General features: G+C 41.5%; 1 protein-coding gene across 1 annotated transcript in view; it reads left to right on the plus strand.

Annotated features, from left to right (window-relative positions):
* fndc1 (fibronectin type III domain containing 1) overlaps positions 1 to 18,835 on the plus strand; it is a 316,339-nt gene that overhangs the window by 572 nt on the left and 296,932 nt on the right. The gene's annotated exons all lie outside the window — the stretch shown is intronic.

Below are 18,835 nucleotides of genomic sequence, written 5' to 3' on the forward strand. Positions count from 1 at the left end.
AGTTTTTAAATGCTATTTTCAAGATTTGCATTGTTAAAAATATCATTCTGAGAAGCAAGTTTTTTTTTTCCGCCAGTACATTCCACCAGTTCACAATATTTAGAATCGCCTCTTTTTTTTAAAACGTGTACAGTTGAATTTATGAGGTATTTAGATGAACGCTCGCAGGGTTGTGAGACTTGTAAACTCCGATTTGGACAATTACACAATCCTCAGTTGAGATTGATTTTTGTTCGTAAAGTGAGTGCTGAAAATGTTTGTTGGAAATTCTTTTGATTTTTTTTTTTGGAATGGTCTGACATGGTTGGTGGTTGATCGCTGTCCAGTTCTACTGCCTTTCCAAATCAGTTTATAAATCACTCCAGAGTGCTGCAATGCTTTAGCTGTGGGGTTTATTGCTTTTAAGTGTCTAGCGAGGAGAGCCAAAAAAAAATTCAAGAATTTTTGCATTCGTTGACATCATTATTATTGGCGGTGTTTGCAAATTTCTAGCACCAGTCTAATTGAAGAGATCTGATTTTAACCAACTAGCTTCAAATTTAATGTGACAATGGTGTTTAATTCTGGCTCAATATTCAAATAGGACCATTTGAGAGACACCAGCACTTTGTTGAGATATGAGATCTCAACAGTATGAAATAGCATTCCAAAGCCTGACACTTGAGAAGTGTAGACAATCACATTGCTATTTAATTCAGACAGATTGCTTGTTTGAGTCTGTTTTTGAAATGACTGAATGCAAGCTAGAGATTTAAACCCTTTTGATAAAACGCAAGACATTTATGTGTTTTGAATAACATGAGCTACTTATTTTAATTTATTTTGTTGTATTCAGATAGTTTTGAAAAAGCTAACATTATATGGGGGTGGTTATTTCATTTAATCACAGGGAATTTAAAACAAATCTATTTGATATTGTTAAGAATAAAGTATTCCATTAAACCATACCTTTCCTGATTGAAGCGATGAGCAATTTACTGCTGAAAATAGGGATGAGCGTCAAACTACTACTTAAAATTAGAAAATACATCACAAATGTACAGTGTTGGATAAATTTGGCAATTGCTTCAGATTGGGAGTTCTATTCCTCCTCAGAAAAAATGCCCTCCTGTGAACATGTTGAAGACTGTTTCCTGGTTCTGTAACAGGTGGCACTGTTACAACGTAGGTTTTTTAATGATGGATTACTTTTTGGTTGCATCATTGGCTGGATATTGGAAACTGACCAATAGAAATGCACTAATTGGCTGACATTGGATTCCATAGTTCTATCTTCTGTGGAGCGCAGAGCAGAACTAGTCTTTTGAGTAGGTTCGCAGTATCATATTTCCTTTCTGTGAATGCATTGCATTTTTGGGCAGCTATTACACCAGAACAGGCAGTGTGCTCATGGTCTTCCCGTGCTATCCAGAAAAGTACTGAAATATTAAGGTTTTTTTCATCATCCCCAGTGCAAGCTGTGCATTTTCAATATGTAAGTTGGATTTGTAATGATGGCATTTTGCCCAAAGAAAAATAGAAAATAATATAAATAATATAATATAAATCTATTAATTAACATTTAAACTTTTTTTTTAAGACCTTCATTTGAAAAGCATCTTTCATGACAGGACATCTGAAAGCACTTTACAACTATTGAAGTACTTTTGAAGCACAGTCATTTGTAATGTAAGGAACAGGGCAGTCAGTTTGTGTGCAACAAGATAAATAACCAGATAATCTGGTTTGTATACTAATTAAGAGATAGATACTAGCTCAGGCACTAGGAGAACACACCATTCTTTTTCTTCAAACAGGTTCACCTGAACAGGCAGATGGAGCTTTGGCTTAATGTCTCATTCAAAACATGACACCACCAATGGTGCAGCACTCCCTCGGTACTGAACTGAAATGTCAGTCTAGATTATGTGCTCAAGTCTCTGTAGTGGGATATTTTGTTTAATATAGTTTTAGACCTGGAAATAACATCTGTGAAATTCAGTCAGGTTTAAACATTATATATGTTAAATTGATATCCTTGAATGCTTCCTTGGATATCAGGAAGACATTTAATAGAACACTTTTTCTGGGAAGCTTATCTGTAATTATTATCTCAGAAGATTTGTTAATTTGGGGAGAATTTATTCAATGCAATTATTTTGTTGGAAAAATGGATTGAATACACACGGGGGAATATGTCCTTTGACATATTGAAATTAGAAACGTGTATATGAAGAATGCATTTAAAGTTTGTAAGCAGTGAATTTTCTTATCTAATGCACTTTTTCATTAAATTCTTTCTTGAAATCTTGTTGACTCAGTTGGTGATACTCTTGCCTGATTCAGGAAATCATGGTCTTGAGCAATATTCCATCTAGCTTCTGTTTGTCATGTGTGGCCAGTTTGTTGCACTTTGTGGTCCCTTTAAGATTAAATTGCAACAGTGCATGCATGCATCCTAAAGGGAATATTGTTTGTGCATGGCCTGTTTGTTCCCTGCACAGCACTTTCCCGATTACTGTTTGGCAGTGCACCAGCGCAGCTTAGAGGGAACATTGGTCTCAATGCCTAATCCAAGACGTGAGTACATGATTTAGGCAGAGCTTGAATCAATTACTGAGGGAGTGCTTCATTGTTGGAGGTGCTAGCTTTCAGATGAGATTTTAAACCAAGGCCCCTTCTGCCTGTTCAGGTGGATGTAAAAGATCCCATGGTGCTATTTGAAGGATAGGTTCTGCCAGTATCCTAGTCTGTTTCTATCAACCACATCATCAAATAACAGATTAACTGGTCATTCATCTCATTTGTTGTGGGGTGGGGAAGGAGGAAAAGTGCAATCATCATTCTCTGCAAGGAAATTAGACTTGGATACCATTTGCTGCAGTTCTTCCATGAGCACCTCCAAAGTAGCATCTGAAAAAGGAGGTGCTGTGTTGTTCCAGTTTCGTGCAGGACAACAATGAACAGCTTTACAAAGCAAAATACTGCGGATGCTGAAAATCTGACAAAAACAGAAAATGCTGGAAATACTCAGCAGGTCAGGAGACTGAAACAGGGTTAACATTTCAGGTCGAGGACCTTTCATCAGAACTAATCAGAGTTAATAACTTTAGCCTTTTTGAGTGACAGCTGTACATTGTTTCTCATCTCTCCTTCCCCCAATGGGAACCAAAAGTGGCAGGAAGTGGAACCCTTGAAATATCAGGTTTATGGACTAGACAGTCTCACAGGGGAAGGGCACTTTTACCAATTTTGCAGCAATGTGTGCATCTCTTTAAGTTTGTTATATTCATAAAAGGAACTCACAGCTCCAGTGACCCGGGTTCAATTCTGGGTACTGCCTGTGTGGAGTTTGCAAGTTCTCCCTGTGTCTGCGTGGGTTTTCTCCAGGTGCTCTGGTTTCCTCCCACAAGCCAAAAGACTTGCAGGTTGGTAGGTAAATTGGCCATTATAAATTGCCCCTAGTATAGGTAGGTGATAGGGAAATATAGGGACAGGTGGGGATGTGGTAGGAATATGGGATTAGTGTAGGATTAGTATAAATGGGTGGTTGATGGTCGGCACAGACTTGGTGGGCCGAAGGGCCTGTTTCAGTGCTGTATCTCTAAACTAAACTAAACCTTTCTAACTTCAGAACTTAAATATATTTGGGTAATATTTAAGTGATTGAAAGACAGTTTAGGTGAGCTTCCACCATTGAGTCTCCCATGGAGGCTCCAAACCTACAGCAACAAGCTTCCAGCAATCTGGAGCGAAGTTTGATTTGACAGAAAATGGCATTATCTGAGGAAGTGGGGATTCTGAAACTAAGACGACAATGACGGTAGGATTATATTCATAGAACATCACATTGTGCTCTGTAACATAGCTTTACAATGTTAATGGGGGCATAGATTTAAGGTAAGGGGCAGGAAATTTAGAGGGGATTTGAAGAAAAAGTTTTTCACCCAGAGGGTGGTTGGAATCTGGAACGCACTGCTTGAAAAGGTAGTAGAGGCAGGAACCCTCACAACATTTAAGAAGTATTTAGATGAGCACTTGAAATGCGATAGCATACAAGGCTACGGGCCAAGTGCTGGAAAATGGGATTAGAGTAGGTAGGTGCTTGATGGCCGGCACATGACACAATGGGCCGAAGGGCCTGGTTCTGTGTCATATGACTGTATGACGCTAACCTTCCAGATTGACTCCCAGCAAAGTTTTGCTTTGTCTGATACATGTAGAATAAGAAAATTCCTCTTGCATCTGCAGGATATCTGGCTTGACATCACGATAGATGCAGAATAATCTGATTCTCTCTCACATCATCTTCTCATGGCTAATTTGAATGAATTAATTGCAAGCTAATTTTACTGGGGAGTGACATGTTTTAAGTTTGTAATTATGCTATAGCTACTTGGCTGAGACTGAAAGCTTAAAAAAAAACGAATTCCAGCTCAGCGATGCCTTGTTTGTACCACCTGGCTCTGAATTGAGCTGTCAGTCTCAGTTTTCTCCATCTAACACAATGTTCTGGCCTCAGCTCTCCAACAGCAGCCAGAAGGCCCTGACCATGATATATTGCCAAGTGTGAGTACTTCATGCTTATCTGGTAAATATTAAAGCCTGGAAATTGTTGTTAGCGGGAGTTGTAAGACCTATGTTATGGGTGAGGGACAGTAATAACAGGATTATGGCATCGTGTACATTTTTTACTTCAGAGTGAATGCAGTTTATGAAGAGGACATAAGGGGGCTGGCTACAAAGGGATATAGATAGATCAGGTGAGTGGGAAAAGACCTGGCAAATGTAGTGTAATGTGGGAAATTGTCCATTTTGTCAGGAAGAATAAAAAAGGAGATATTATCTAAATGGTGAGAGATTGCAGAGCTCTAAGATGCAGAGGGATCTGGGCGTCCTAGTGCATGAATCGCAAAAGGTTAGTATGCAGCGCGTAATTAGGAAAGCTAATAGAATGTTGTTGTTTATTGCGAGGGGAATTGAATACAAAAGTAGGGAGGCTAAGCTTCAGTTATACAGGGCGTTGGTGAGACCACATCTGCAGTATTGTGCACAGTACTGGTCTCCTTATTTAAGGAAGGATGTAAATGTGTTGGAGGCAGTACAGAGAAGATTTACTACTCTCATACCTGGAATGGTCGGGCTGTCTTATGAGGAAAGGTTGGACAGGCTCGGCTTGTATCCGCTGGAACTTAGAAGAGTGAGAGGCGACCTGATTGAAACATATAAGATCCTGAGGGCTCTTGACAGGGTGGATGTGGAAGGGATGTTTCGCCTTGTGGGAGAATCTAGAACTAGGGGTCACTGTTTAAAAGTAAGAGGTTGCTCATTTAAGACAGATGAGGAGAAATGTTTCCTCAGAGGGTCATGAGTCTTTGGAATTCTTTTCCTTAAAAGGAGGTGGCAGCACAGCCTTTGAATATTTTTAAGGCAGAGGTAGATAGATTCTTGATAAGCAAGGGGGTGGAAGGTTATCGGGGGTAGGTGGAAATGTAGAGTAATCAGTTCAGCCATGAGATCATTGAATTGAATTGTATTGAATGGTGGAGCAGGCTCGAAGGGCCGAATGGTGTACTCCGGCTCCTAATTCATATGTCCGTATGACAGGGAAATCGCCTTTGACAAAACTAGTAATTGAAGTCTCCAATTATCACGACTCTATAGTTCATGCACCTCCTCAGTAATTTCTTTATAAATCTGCTTCTCTACCACCTTCCCACTATTTGTTGTCCTATAGAATATACCAAGCAACGCAATAGCTGGAATCTATCATTAAGAATGTGGTAACAAGACACTTACAAAACCATAATATGATTAGGCAGATTCACAATGGTTTTATGAAAGGGAAATTTATTTTTGTTTTCTGAGGGTGCACCAATCAGGATAGATGAGGGAGAGCCAGTGGATGTGATATGTTTGGATTTTCAGAAGACATTTGATAAGGTGTTGCACAAGAGATTGTTACACACAAGGGTTCATGGGATTGAGGATAATATGTTAGCTTGGATTGCAGATTCGTTAATGGATGAAAACAGTAGGAATAAATGGATAATTTATGGGTTAGCAGATTGTAACTCATGGGGTGCCACAAGGATCAGTGCTTGGGCATCAGCTATTTATGATCTATATCAATGACTTAGATGAAGGCATTGAGAGTAATTTACCCCAAGTTTGCTGCAAATACAAAGCTAGCTTGAAGATAAGATGTGAAGAGGTGTTATGGCCAAGTGAGGAGGGGTTGAAGGGCTTCCCTCTTTTCCCTCTCCTTGTTTGACCATAACAGGTTTAATTCCTAAAGTGGATGTACTGGCCAATTCAGTAGATGTTTGATTGGTGGTTCTTATAATCATAGCCAGTAAGTAATCAGACAGGTTTTCTTGAGTCTAATAAAGAAAGAGGTTAACTTTATTGTAGCTAAACCGAATTAATGACACTAATAAGCTATTAATAAACACACTAGAGGTTTACGCGCACACTAGAGGTTACGCGCACACCAGAGGTTTACACACAAATAGGTTAGAGTGGAGAAAGGTAGATTGGTTGAGCTAGAGTCCATAGAAAAAAGGGGTATACAGTCTGTGGCATTTGGTGATTCAGCTGGCTTCTAGCTGAATTCGGTGGTCCTGAAGCTTTTAGTTTGAAGAGGTAGATGACTGGTTCCGTGGATCTCTTGGAGACAGCACTGCAGATGATTCCCTTCAACAGGGTTTCTGATTGTAGCAGGAGTATGCAAAGGTGATTAGTCAACAGGCAGGATTTGAAGCCTGCAAGCTGGAATGGAGAGAGAGGGGGACCCCCATTTGGGTCTGCACATGTCAGAGTCCAGATGCTTCTCGCTGCTGCAGAGAAACCCGAGCTTAAAGCCACAGATGGGGAGGGGCTTGTTACATGACAGTCACTCAGTGATTCAAGCAGAGTAGTGAGCAGTATTCTTTCTAAAAGAAAAAGAACAAGCAGTTCCCTTTAAACTTCCTGGGTCTTTATTCTTGCTGAGATGAGCTGACATTTCGTCTCCCTCCTCACAGGCCTTGCAGTGTAGGATACAGTGTTACAAATTAGGTAGCCATCATAAGATGCTAGCAAAGTCATCCTTTATCTGTTTCTAAAATTTCTTTAAAAAAAAGACATTCTGATCAGTCAGTGGATTAAAGAAAATTATCATTTAACAAAGCAAGTTGGCATGAAAGGAGGACAGAACAGCTCTTCATGTGATTTCATGTCAGCCTTGAGAGCTGTCGATAGGAGTGACATAGAACATAGAACATAGAAAAATACAGCACAGAACAGGCCCTTCGGCCCACGATGTTGTGCCGATCCTTTGTCCTCTGTCAAGGACAATTTAATCTATACCCCATCATTCTCCTTTATCCATATACCTATCCAAAAGCCTTTTGAAAGTCCCTAAAGTTTCTGACTCAACAACTTCCCCGGGCAAGGCATTCCATGCCTCGACCACTCTCTGGGTAAAGAACCTTCCCCTGACATCCCCCTTATATCTCCCACCCTTCACCTTAAATTTATGACCCCTTGTAACGCTTTGCTCCACCCGGGGAAAAAGTTTCTGACTGTCTACCCTATCTATTCCCCTGATCATCTTATAAACCTCTATCATGTCACCCCTCATCCTTCTCCTTTCTAATGAGAAGAGGCCTAGAATGTTCAGCCTTTCCTCGTAAGACTTATTCTCCATTCCAGGCAACATCCTGGTAAATCTCCTCTGCACCCTCTCCAAGGCTTCCACATCCTTCCTAAAATGAGGCGACCAGAACTGCACACAGTACTCCAAATGAGGCCTTACCAAGGTCCTGTACAGCTGCATCATCACCTCACGGCTCTTAAATTCAATCCCTCTGCTAATGAACGCTAACACCCCATATGCCTTCTTCACAGCCCTATCCAATATAAGGTTTTGGTCTTCCTTCATCTCTCTGCATTTTGCAGGAGTTCTTTTGACCATTTGGACATATCTTTCTATAAACTCATGTCCTTGTGGGTAGTGTGGTGATGAGTGATGGTGTTGAACCCATACTGTTCAGCGAATTCCTTAAATTTTCTGAAGGTGAATTTGGTGCCATTGTCGCATATTAATCTTTCAGGAATCCCTTGCTCAGCGAACAGATCTCGTACTGCTGAGAGGATTGTTGTGGCTCTCAAGTATTTCACCTTCTGGATAAAAGGAAAGTTTGACTAGTTATCTGCCACGATGAGATTCTTGATTGTGTGCGAATAAATTGGCTCCTGTAGTATGCCATGATCTGTAGCTATCATACCTAAATATTGATTGGGAGGGGGATAAATTTCTGAAATGTATTTAGGAGAACTTCCTTGATCAGTATGTTCGCAGCCCAACTCGAACGTTGCTGGATCTGGTGCTGGGAAATGAGGTGGGCCTAGTGTCTGTCAGGGAGCACTTGGGTAAGCATGATCATCGTACAATAAGGTTCGGACTAGTAATGCAGAAAAGCAAGGAACAAAATAAGGTAGAATGTCTAGATTGGAAGAGGGCTAATTGCAGCACAATGAAAAGGGATCTAGCCAGGGTAGGACTGACAGGAGGAGCTGTAGCAGAACAATGGATTATCTTTAAGGAAGAGATGCTTCAGGTACAGGCTAGGTACAGTCCAACAAGGGCGAAAGGTAAAGGAACCAAAAACAGGGCTCCTTGGATGATAAGGGAGATAGAGATTATGATGAAACAAAAGAGGATGTATGATGCATGTCAGGTGAATTCTTTGAGTGAGAACCAGGCCACTTACAATAAGTCGAGAGGGTAGGTGAAGAGGAAAATGAGATTGGCAAAGAGAGAATATGAGAATTGAATGGCAGTCATCATAAAAAGGAATCCCAAAATCTTCTGCCTGCATGTAAATAGTAAACGGGTAGTGAGGTGGAGTGGGGCCTATTCGGGACAAAGAAGGTAATATATGCTTGGTATCAGTGTTCACTAAGAAAATGGAATCTGACAAAATATCAGTAGAAGCGGAGAGGGTGGAGGCAATCGAGAGGGTAAACATTGAGAGGGGAGAAGTATTAAAAAGGTTGGCTATGCTTAGGGTAAATAACCTGGTCTGGATGGCTTACATTGCAGGTTATTAAAGGAAGAGGGGTTGGAGATAGTGGAAGGCCTTGCCATAATCATCCAATCTTCCCTAGGTTCGGGACAGATGCCAAAGGATTGGAGAGTGACAAATGTGACACCCTCATTCAAGAAAGGGCGTAAAGACAGTCCTAGCAACTAGCAACAGGCCAGTTAGTTTATCATCAATAATTAGGGAAGAAATCAACAGACACTGTCTTAATGTCTTTATCATACAGCACAGGAGGAGGCCATTCGGCCCATCATGTCTCTGCTGGCTCTTTGAAAGAGCTAACCAATTAGTCCCACTGCGTCTTCCCCCCCCCCCCCCCCCCCTGCTCTTTCCCCATAGCCCTACAAATTTTTCCTTTACAAGTATTTATCCAATTCCCTTTTGAAAGTTACTATTGAATCTGCTTCCAACACCCTTTCAGGCAGCGCATTCCAGATCACATAACTCGCTGTGTAGAAAAAAAAAATTCTCCTCATCTCCCCCTCTGGTTCTTTTATCAATTGTCTTAAATTTGTGACCTCTGGTTACTGACCCTCTTGCCACTGGAAACAGTTTCTCCTTATTTACTCCATCAAAACCCTTCATGATTTTGAAAGCCTCTATTAAATTTCCCCTTAACCTTCTCTGCTCTAAGGACAACAATCCCAGCTTCTCCACATTAACAAAAGTCCCTCATCCCTGCTCCCATTCTTGTAAGTCTCTTCTGCTTGTCCAAGGCCTTGACATCCTTCCTAAAGTGTTATGTCCAGACTTTGCACAGCACTCCAGGTGGCAACTAAACAGTGATTTATAACCTTTTACCATAAATTCCTTGTTTTTGTACTCTACGCCTCCATTTATAAAGTCAGGGTTCGTGTATTTTTTGTTTAAACATCCTGCTGCATTCAAAGATTTGTGTACATAGACCACACCCCCCCACCCCAGTATCTCTATTCCTGCACCCACTTTAGAATTGTATCATTTAGCTTTCATTGCCTCTCCTCATCCTTCCTACCAAAATGTATTACTCCTGACTTCGCTGTATTAAATTTAATCTGTCATGTGTCTGCCCATTTAACCAGCCTATGTCCTTGTGAAGTCTGTTACTATCCTCCTCGCTGTTCACTATATTTCCCGGTTTTGTTATCTTTGAAATTACATCCAGTACACCTAAGTCTAGGTTATAATATGGCATGTTAACAGGGTGATTTAAAAAAATGCAACAGAACATCGGGGTTCATTTCTAGAAGAATAGAATTGTTAAGCATGGAATTTACATGAAACATCTATACAACTTCAGTTAGACCATACGTAGAGTACTCCGCACAGTTCTGGTCTCCCTAAAGGATAGAGACACTGGAGAAGGTTTACAAAATTTACAAGGATACCAGATCTGTGAGTTTACAGCTTTCACATTCTACCCGCTGTAAACTTGAGGTCATCCAAAACTTTGCTGTTTGTGTCCTAACTCGCAACAAGTCCCGTTCAGCCATCATCTCTGTGCTTGCTGACCTACATTGGCTCCCAGTCAAGCAACGCCTCGATTTTAAAATTCTCATCTTTGTTTTCAAATCCCTCCATGACCCTCCAATCCCCCACCAGCCCCCGCCCCCCCATCTCTGTAACCTCCTCCAGCCCCACAACCCTCCAAGATCGCTGCGCTCCTCCAACTCTGGCCTCTTGAGCATCCCTCAATTTCCATCGCTCCACCATTGGCGGCCATGCCTTCAGCTGCCTGTGCCCTAAGCTCTGGAATTCCCTCCCTAAACCTCTCCGGCTCTCTGTCCTTGAAGACGCTCATTAAAACTGACCTCTTTGACCGAGCTTTTGGTCACCTGATCCTAATATCTCATGGCTCGTTTTTAGATGTTGTCCTGTGAGGTGCATTGAGACGTATTACTTTAAAGGAGCAATATAAATGCAAGATGTTATGCTGGTGGGGTGAGCTGAAGATGGGTGGGAGGAAGCTCTTGTGGTACATAAACACTGGCATGGAGCAGTTGGGCTCTGTGGCTTGTATCTGCGCTGGAAATTCAAAGCAACATACACCAAAAAGAGCAATGTTGCTCATATGGACCCCTGCGGAACACAACTGTATTTTCCCCTGCAGACTGAAAAACAACCATGCAACATTTCTTTCTCCTGTCTTACTTGGAGAGGTTTGAGTTAATTTAAGTAGAGCCAGCACAGATTTATAAAAGGCAGATCATGCTTGAGTAATCTAATTGAATTTTTTGATGAAGTAACAGAGAAGGCTGATGAAGGGAATGCGGTGGATGTTGTTTATGTGGATTTTTAAAAAGCGTTTGCTAAGTTACCACAAAAAACTGGTTAACAAAATTGAGGATCATGGAATAGGGAGGTCAGTGTCAAATTGGATTTAACAAAATTGGTTTAAGGACAGGAAACATCAAATTGTAGTAAATGATTGTTTTTTACACTGGAAGATGGTGTTCCCGAGGGGTCAGTGCTGGGACCACTGCTTTTTTTGCTATATATCAATGACTTGGATCTTGGAATACAGAGTAGAATCTCAAAATTTGCTGATGACACCAAACTTGGAGGTGTGGCAAACAGTGAGGATGATATGAATCGCCTGCAACAGGACAGAGGCTAGAAAAATGGGCAGAGAGGTGGCAGATGGAATTTAATAGTGACAAATGTGAGGTGATGTATTTTGGCAGAAGGAATAGGGTGAGGCAATATATACTTATATATACAGTTCTTAAAAAATGTACTTGAACAGAGGGACCTGGGGATGCTTGTGCACTGATCTTTGAAGGTGGTAGGACATATTGAGAGAATGGTTAGTAAAGCATGTGGGATCTTGGGCTTCATAAATAGAGGCATTGTGTTCAAAAGCAGGGATGTTATGCTGAACCTTTATAAAGCTCTGGTTGGGCCCCAACTGGAATAATGCATCCAGTTCTGGTCACCACACTTTAGGAAGGATATAAGGGTCCTTAAGAGGGTGCAGCGGAGATTTACCAGAATGCTTCCAGAGATGGGGGGTTTTAGTTACAAGGTTAGGTTGGAAAAGCTGGGATTGTTCTCAGAAAAAAGGAAACCAAGGAGAGCTTTAATAGCAGTGTACAGGATTACGATAGGCTTAAATAAGTTAGAGAAGAAAAAACTGTTCCCATTAACAAATGGTACAAGGACTTGGGGACACGTTGAAGGTTTTGGGCAAGAGATGCAGGGGGAATGTAAGGAAGAGGCGGTGGTGTAGTGGTATTGTCACTGGACTAGTAAACCAGAGACCCAGGGTATTGCTCTGGGTTCAAATCCCACCGCAGCAGAAGGTGGAATTTGAATTCAATTAACAAATCTAGAATTTAAAAAATCTAGTCTAATGATGGTCATGAAACCATTGTCGATTGTTGTAAAAACCCATCAGGTTCACTAATGTCCTTTTAGGGAAGGAAATCTGCTGTCCTTACCTGGTCTGGCGTACATGTGACTCCAGACCCACAGCAATGTGGTTGACTCTTACATGCCCTCTGAAATGGCCTAGCAAGCCACTCAGTTAGGGCAATTAGGGATGGGCAATAAATGCTGGCCTGGCCAGTGACGCCCACATCCCATGAATGAATAAAAAAAAATAACTTTTTACACAGCGGGTGGTAATGACCTGGAACTTGCTGCCCACAAGGGTGGTGGAAGTGGCGACATCATTGATTTCAAAAGGAAGTTGGATGGCCACTTGAAGGAAATAAACTTGCAGGGCTGTGGGATTCGAGCAAGGGAGTGAACTGACTGGATAGCTCCGTGGTGAGCTAGCATGGACATGATGCGCCGAATAGTCTCCTTTTGTTTCTCCCTCTCCGCGCGCGCCCTCTCCCTCTCCGCGCGCGCCCTCTCTCTCTCCGCGCGCGCCCTCGCTCTCTCCGCGCGCGCCCTCGCTCTCTCCGCGCGCGCCCTCGCTAGCAGATCGTTAATGCTTGTAGAGCAATGTTATTTGCAAATAGAAAGAGAAGTACTCTCAATCACATGGGGAATCTTACACTTTCATCTCTACTTATATGGAAGTGGGCTTAAAGTAAAAAACAATCATCGACCACTAGTGAGCTTGTTCAACAATCCACATAACAAACCACCCACTCGAATAGAATGTTGGATACTCGACCTACAAGAGTATGAGTTCCATGTTGAGTATCAGGCAAGTTCAACTCAGTGGACTACCTTGCGTGACCTCTGTTGCTGACAGTCAGTCCTACTAGTCATGAGGAAAAGGTTGCCAAACATCTTAACTATGCAAGCTTAAATGTGGTGCCAAAGTCACTAAATCTAGCCGAGATCAAAGCAGCAAGAAAACAAGATGAAGCTTTGCAACTATGTATGAAAGCTATAGAATTATGAAACTGGAAAGACGTGGTCAAGAAAGTGTCTACAAATGAAATTGCTCACACACCAGGTCTACACAATGTTCAAAATGAGCTAAGCATTACACCTACATCTGATCTTGTATTATGCAACAACTGTATTATAATTCCACATTCATTGACTGAATGTGTTGATATAGCACATGAAGGACACCAGGGAACAGTCAAGACCAAACAACTTCTTGGGGAAAAGGTATGGTTCCCAGGAATTGGCTATATTTTTTATTTATAGATACAGCACTGAAACAGGCCCTTCGGCCCACCGAGTCTGTGCCGACCATCAACCACCCATTTATACTAGTCCTACATTAATCCCATATTCCTACCACATCCCCATCATTCTCTTACTACCTACCTATACTAGGGGCAATTTATAATGGCCAATTTACCTATCAACCTGCAAGTCTTTGACTGTGGGAGGAAACCGGAGCACCCGGCGAAAACCCACGCGGTTCACAGGGAGAACTTGCAAACTCCGCACAGGCAGTACCCAGAATTGAACCCAGGTCGCTGGAGCTGTGAGGCTGTGGTGCTAACCACTGCGCCGCACAAAATCAATCACTGTTTGCCATGACAAGTAACCACAATGTCAAATTTTCATGATCCTCTTAAGATGTCCAAACTACCTCCAGGACCATAGATTGAAGTCCGTGTTGATTTTACAGATTTGCTCAGTGGTGAACATCTACTTGTTGTCACTGACGACTACAGCAGATTTTCAATCTTGGAATGAATTATGTCAACTTCAATGAAAGCAGTCATCTCAAAACTGGACCAGATCTTCGCTTTGCTTCGGATCCCTCAAACGGTAGGAAGTGACAATGGACCCTCATTCAACAGCGATGAGTTCAGTAAATTCGCCAACTACCTGGGGTTCACTCATAGGAAGATCACACCCTGTTGGCCATGAACTAAGGTTTAGTTTAGAGATACAGCACTGAAACAGGCCCTTCGGCCCACCGAGTCTGTGCCGACCATCCACCACCCATTTTATACTAATCCTACACCATTTCCATATTCCTACCACATCCCCACCTGTCCCTATATTTCCCTACCACCTACCTATACTAGGGGCAATTTATAAAGGCCAATTTACCTACCAACCTGCAAGTCTTTGGCATGTGGGAGGAAACCGGAGCACCCGGAGGAAACCCACGCAGACACAGGGAGAACTTGCAAACTCCACACAGGCAGGACCCGGAATTGAACCCGGGTCGCTGGAGCTGTGAGGCTGCGGTGCTAACCACTGCGCCACTGTGCCGCCGGAGAGATTTATACAAGCCTTGAAAAAAGTGATACGTACAGCTACAGCTGAGAACAAGGTATGGAAGCAAGAGCTATATCACCTTCATAATTAGAGTGACACCTCACTCGACTACTGGAAAATCTCCAGGTACACTTGACTTTGCACATCCAATGCGCCTATCTGAATTAGCCCACGGAGCTAATGATCAACATGTATGCAAATGCGATCAGGAACAGAAGGATCGAATGAAAGTACATGCAGAGCAAAACATGAAACTTAGAGCTGCGCCACTTAAGTCAGGAGATAAAGTACTTGTGAAAATTAATGGTCATATTGAAATGCAAACAACCCCTTATGACATCCAACCATTTGTTGTGACCAACACAAAAGGATCAATAATCACAGCTAAGTGCAGTCCACAAATCATCGCAAGAAATGTGTCATTCCTGAACACTGAAAACACCACTCACAAGTATTGAATCCGATTCTGACATCACGTCAGATGAAGAGCATGAGTCAAATGAGACTACATCTGATGTCGGACGATATCCTACTTGCGAGAGAAAACACCCACCATATGTATGTGAGTATGTTACGAGAATAACTATTTATGTTTGAGTTTGCTTACAGTTCTAGGAAAGAAACCATTGAAACATGCTATTTCTCTTTTACTAAGAAGGGGAGGGATGTAGTGTTGTAATGTTGTAGTGTTTTGAAATTGCATTGTGTACTCTAGAGGCTGCTGTAGAACACAGACGCTAGAAATAGAAAGTGAAACCAGGATACTATAAATGGAGAAGCCTTTGTGCTCAGTTGCTGCAGTCTTTTTTTGTCTCGGTCTTTGCCTCATACCTTGCAATAAACTCGGCTAAACTTCACTGCAGTCCCAAGGACATCAGAGAGTTAATCTCATTAAAATGTGTAAAATTCTGAGTTTGGCAGGGTAGATGCTGAGAGTCTAGAACATGAGGGCATAGTCTCAGGATAAGGGGTAAAACGTTTAGGACTGGGATGAGAAATTTTTTCTCACAGGGTTGTGAAACTTTGTAGTGAATTCCAACAGAGAACTATGGATGCTCAGTCATTCAGTGCATTCGAGACTGAGCACAATAGATATTTTGACACTACGGGAATCGTTGCGATATGGTGGGACAGTGGAGTTGAGGTAGAAGATTAGTCATGATTTTATTTAATGGATGAGCAGGGCTGAGGGCAGTATGGCCTATTCCTACTCCAATTTCTTGCATTCGTATGCAGAATAGAAACTTAACAATTTAAGCAGACGCTTGATATCTGGACTCTATTATCATTGAAAATTAGCAGCCTTGAATATTAAGCATAATTCTTTATGCGTATAACTATAATACTTGAATTATACCATTTTATATTCTGCTTGGGTAGATGCTATTTTATTTGTTCATGTGTTATGAGGTGAGTGTTCTGGGCTATTAATATATCAGATATCCATGTGAAGACTTCTGTGAAACTAGCCGAGTTACTTAAGAACAGGACAGAGCTGAACTCTTTATCATTTAAATGAATGAATGAATGGAACATTGGATTGCAGATCTTTAGTTTCCCAACTGGTCCTACCTGGCAGCACCTGTTCAGGGAATCGTCCCTAAAATATATTAGCAGGAGCTCTTTTGCAAATCTTTTGCGAAAGCTCTTTGGTGAAATGCAATGATGCAAATTGGTGTCAGATAAGTTTTGGGTATTTGATTCTTACTTCTCACCCACTGGTCCAATCCGTCCATATTGTTTTATAGATAAGGTCTGCTAGATTGATTCTCCGTCTGTCTTCATTTTAATCGTGGAGTCATAGTCATTTATGGCACAGAAGGAGGCCATTTGCCCATCGAGTCCATGCCGGCTCCCCACAGAGCTATGCTGTCAGTCCCACTCCCTGGCTCGATCCCTGTAGCCCTGCAAGTCTATTTCTCTCATTTTGTTCTGAGCATTGTATTTTGTACCTGACTAAATATGCAGGAAGTATAGAAGGACTGTATAATTTAAGTATCTACCCTTTTCGTTGAGAAATGCTGATTTTTCTAACAGTCCCTTTGTTCAAAATTATAGTGTGGCTAATGTGATGAATCACCTTGATGAATCTCTGTCTCTCTGTGTCACAATTGGCTGACTTAAGTGCCAAATGGAGGGAGGGAGAAAATAATGGAGGGATAATAAAGAAAAAATATAAGATGTAGAAACATGAGATTGTCTGTCTATTTTGAATTGACATGGTATACATTGGAAAGTTAAAGTGTTTGTGAAGTTGCGTGTGAGGTTTTCCATGACAGCCAGGTGGAAGTCTAATGGTATAATAAAAGCAAAATACTGCGGATGCTGGAAATCTGAAACAAAAACAAGAAATGCTGGATTCACTCAGCATGTCTGGCAGCATCTGTGGAAAGAGAAGCAGAGTTAACGTTTCGGGTCAGTGACCCTTCTTCGGAAGTCTAATGGTCTTTGATTTCCCCGTGGTGTGCAGTGCATTTCTGAGTCGGTCATGTCCAGTGCAGTGACTTAATGGTCTGAATTTGTCCCTGGATTCAGATCTTGAGCCATGATACTCCAGGCATGCCATGTTGCTAAGCACTTGCTACTAATCTGATTTAACACGGCTATGTAAATTGATATGTTCAATCCTAAAATCAATAGATTTTTTTTATCAGTTAAGGATATCAAGTGGTGCGGAGAAAAACATTAATTGGAGTTGAGTTGATCTAATTGAATTACATAGAATATACAACACATGCACAGGCCATTTGGCTCAGCTAATCTATACCAGTGCTTAAGTTCCATTTGAGCCTCCTCCCATCCTTACTTATGTAAATCTATCATCCTAACCCTCCATTCCCTTCTCTCTCGTATGATTATCTAGCTTCCCCTTAAGTGCATCTATTATGTTTGCCTCAAATACTCCCTGTGATATCGACTTCCACATTCCCACCACTCTCTGGGTAAAGAAATTCCTTCTGAATTTCGGATTTGATTTGGTGACTCTCCCATATTGACGATCTCTAGTTTTGGTCTTCACAAGAGAAAAAAGATTCAGCAGGTTCATCCTTTCCTCACAGGTATAGCCTTGCAGTTTTGGTATCATCCTGTAAATCTGTTCTTTGCACCCACTGCAGTGCTTCTGTATCCTTTCTATAATATGGCAACCAGACTGTGCTCAGTACTAGGCTGGATACAAGCATAGCATAACTTATTTACTTTTCAATTCTATGTGACCTCCTTTTTCTTAGCAAAATGTAATACTTTTTTTGTATTTTGCTTTTGTATTACTAATATACAGTCATTCAAAAGATCAAATTCTATTTTTACGAAATGGTGTTCTGGGATTTTTAACTGGTGCTTTGGGGAATGAACTTGATGCGTTTTCCATCAATCTGTGAAAACTGTATTGCCTTTCTAAATTTTGTTATTTACATATGCATTTATTTTTTCTTCCTGACCATTTTTAAAGGTGATAGTACATAGCAAAATGATATTCAGGATGCCGCAGCTGGAGATATAAATTTGGTATTTAGATTTACTGTGAATGTGGAATAAGGTTTAGTTGCACTTGGGGTCAGGTCTGTACTTTGCTAGGATTGGGGGTGGGGGGGGGGGCTTTGCAGTGCTGCAGTGGGGCTTTTTAAAAAAAATTCATTCTTAGGATGTGAGAGCCACTGGCAAGGCCAGCATTTATTGTCCAACCCTAATTGCCCTAACTGAGTGGCTTAATAGGCCATTTCAGAGGGCAGTTATGAGTCAACCACATTACTGTGGGTCTGGAGCCACATGTAGGCCAGACTTGGTAAGGACAGCAGATTTCCTTCCCTAAAGGACATTAGTGAACCAGATGGGTTTTTATGACAATCTGGTAGTTTCATGATTATTAATGAGGCTAACTTTTTATTCCAGATTTATTTACTAATTGAATTTAAATTCCCCCAGCTGCTGTGGGGGAATTCTTGTTTCAGGCGCATTAGTCCAGGCCTCTGGAGTACTAGTCCAATAACATTACCACTATGCTACCATACCCTGGAGTTGAGTGTAGAATGGAGGAAAAAAACTGTCGAGAGCAAAGTATTTGTAAAGTGTGTACAAAAGAACTATTTTAATTAGTATGTTTCTAACCCAGTGAGGAAGGAAGCTGGATCTAGTTCTGG

Source organism: Heterodontus francisci, chromosome 13, assembly GCF_036365525.1.
Source record: "Heterodontus francisci isolate sHetFra1 chromosome 13, sHetFra1.hap1, whole genome shotgun sequence".
Lineage (NCBI taxonomy): Eukaryota > Metazoa > Chordata > Chondrichthyes > Heterodontiformes > Heterodontidae > Heterodontus > Heterodontus francisci.